Here is a 3,219-nt window from a genome sequence, read left to right as displayed (position 1 = left end):
TTGTTCTAAGGCAATTACCATAGTGTTAAGATGACTCTAACAGTTATAAGAGGCTAAGATGAAGAATAGCATAGCAGGTCTCTTAACCATGAGCCCAATGCAACTATCTCAAACAAGGGCTCAGTAACTAGAGAAGTCATAAAACATTTTTTATTTTAGTATACAACACTGACAAGAACGCCTCTTATATCTTGCAATTTTACTGATGTTTGACCTTATCCTTCGGAAATTACAGTATTTATTGCAGAACAGAGAGAAAATTAGTCTTAGATGAGAGAAAACAAATTAAGTCACATTTTCCAATAGATTTAATCAGAGAAGCTAGGGGCCCACATGATGCCCAAAAATCAAGAAACGTTGTTTGGTATTAGCAAGTGAGGAACCTGCTCTGTGCAGGAGGAGTCTAGGAAAATGCCAAAATGGGTTGTAGGAAGGTGGATGGAGTAATTGGCAGAGAGGTTTGTACCATATAATTTCCCCTACAGAAAATATCATTAAAAATTAAGATAGAGCAGTAAAGTGTTAACTTCTGAGGTAGTGTTCAGTGTGCATTTTGGATAGGAGACAGCATATAAGTAGTCCCAGGTCTTGTCTATACTGGCAAAAATGGAAACATCCGTACAGCTTCATTAGTAGAAGCTGTAGCAAAAGAGGATTAAGAGTCCAGTGAAAATATGCTGCTAAATTGCCTGAGTTCTGTCTACTCTGCAGCAGCTACCATTGGCGGAGCATAAGTGGTAAATTACAGGTCCCATTTTTGCCAGTTAAGTTACAGCTCCCAAAATAAGCTACTGCACAGAATAGGAGGCAGCCACGCAGAGTAGACATATTGAGAGCCTAACAGCAAGTAGGAACACTGGAGCAAACTAACATAGGAAATTCTAGAATCCTAAACAGTTAGCAAGTCTCTCTAGAGAGGGAGGAGGGTTCAGTTGTCTGGGAGCAGTTCATGAACAGCCAATGGACTGAGACACAGGCCCTGCAGGATGGGTCTGGAGCAGCTAGGCTTGCCAAAGCTTGGAGGAAAATTATAAGCTTTTAGGTAAGGGCAAGGCATAGAGGTTATATCCCTGTTCTCTGATTGTTATGTATATTTGGGTGAATAAACAATGTTTGTTTTGAAGAAGTTGTTTTGCAACACTTTAATTAACTGCTGGTCACAAGCTCCCAGAGGGAAATTTCTTGCAGCTGCCAAATATAGTTGCAGGTGTGTGAACATGGTTGGTAAATGGGGCTGCTGCCCAGAGATCCAGTCTGAGGATGGTAGGATCTCTTGGTTCCACCCAGGGAAGCATGAAGGTGGCACAATCTGGCACTTGGGGAGCATACTTGCACGGGGCTGCAAAGGGGGCCTAAAGCACAACTCACCCAGTAACCGTGACACTATCTTTCTGCTTCCCCCAATCCTAAAGTCAGCTGGGACCTAATTCAAGCCGTAGCACAACTTAGAGCAGTTTTAGGTCCGTTCTAAATTACAGTGGCTACTAACTGCTCTCAAGGAGCCATTCCCCCAGTTGGAGATTAGCCAGAGTGCAGCAGCATTCTGGCCTGCCTCCCCTAGCTGGCTGCAGTATAACATGCCGAGAGGGCTGCAAGAGAGAGGGGCGGAATGCTGGGTCCATGCAATTTAGGATTCCTCCATACTGGTTAGAGCAGTTTTCCAGCCCAATGGGGCAATATTGAAGGCAAGCATCCGACTCAATTGCAAACAAAAATAACCTTGTATTGCACTCTCTTAACTGGAAACACTCATTTAGTTGTGTGACTTGCATTTCCCTTTAAGAACAGAGCTGCTATAGGATCAACAAATTAATCAATAGATAGGCAAATATTAGCATTACCATGAAATAGAAGAACTTTATAACCTTTAGACAGTATAATTTAAATGCATCTCCTGCCATTTTCCCAACTGGTAGCACAAAGTAAGAGTTCTTTAATCACTGTGCTCTGTTCATGGAACATGCAGCTGATATGAAGCTTGAAACAGTTTTTTTCATAGGAAAAATGGAGCTCAGTAGATTTATCCCAAATAAAGGAGAGGATTAATACTGAAAAATCTCAAAGCCATATTCGAACGCTTCTTTATTTTGAAAAATAATGGCAATGGTTAACAGACCAAAGCAGCCTGCATGGAGAGATGGTGTATTTACAGGGCTCCCACTTCCAGCTCTAGCGGAGTACCATAATCTGTACTTCTGACAAAGAAGGGGCCCAAGTCTTATACTCAGGGGTCAGACACATCAGTGCCACAAAAGCAGATTTTCTGCCAATTCTTTTCTTTTTGTTGCAGGAAGCACTTACCCACGTATAGTAGCTGCTTTTGTTAAATGGCTTTTTCTATTTCTAATAAACTGCTAATAAAATACAAAGAAGAAAAGCAAACAATACACACACCATGGAGCAATTGTAAGCAGCTATTATAAACGCATTAGCCCATTTGGTCAGATTGTTATGGCCAATCCAGAGGAACAATGGAAGTGGGGGGGGAATCAAAATTGTAAAGGAGAGATAAAAGAAATGCTGTCTGTCATGGAGTTACATTCACTGTAAAGACTCCCAGGAGCCTCATCCCAAGTGACCGAAGGCTGCCTTCATCTTCACTGAGAGCTGTTTGACGTATTAGAATCAGTAGCTCAAATCTTTCTGAAGACCCTAGTCTTTATGTGCACATTATATGCAACTACTAACAGCTGCTTGTGCCAAGATTTTTCCTTAAATTTGCACCTAAACAACTCTTTTCCCCTCAGCAGCCCTCTCTTGTGCGATGTCAGCAAAGTAGCTCACTCAGCAATACGCACCTGCCAAATTGAAGCTGACATTCATCTTCGTAAGGTTGACCTTAGGAAAAAGGTACAGTCCCTTTTTTAAAAAAAAAAAAAGTATAGAGGAGGTCCATGATTATTGTCTCCAGATCAAAGTCTCAGTTTTCAAGGTTTTTTTTGCTAACTGCCAACCTTGCAAGCTCAAAGTGGGATTTAAAAGCAAAGCTGTAGCTTTTTCTTTCTTTTTCTAAGTTTGTACATTATTACAAGGAAAGATTCCAGAGCCTACAGACCCATGGCCACATGTTTCAGCGTCCTAGAGGCCACCCCTTCCAAGTGCAGGGAGGACGATGAATAGCCCATGATCTTTAGTGCAAAAAGTCACAGTATTAGAACATAAGCCCTAGTGACTGGTTTCCATGTGAACGCTGTCTTTGCAAGACAAAGGTTTAGATGC

Source organism: Natator depressus, chromosome 1, assembly GCF_965152275.1.
Source record: "Natator depressus isolate rNatDep1 chromosome 1, rNatDep2.hap1, whole genome shotgun sequence".
Lineage (NCBI taxonomy): Eukaryota > Metazoa > Chordata > Testudines > Cheloniidae > Natator > Natator depressus.
This window is presented reverse-complemented; position numbering follows the sequence as displayed.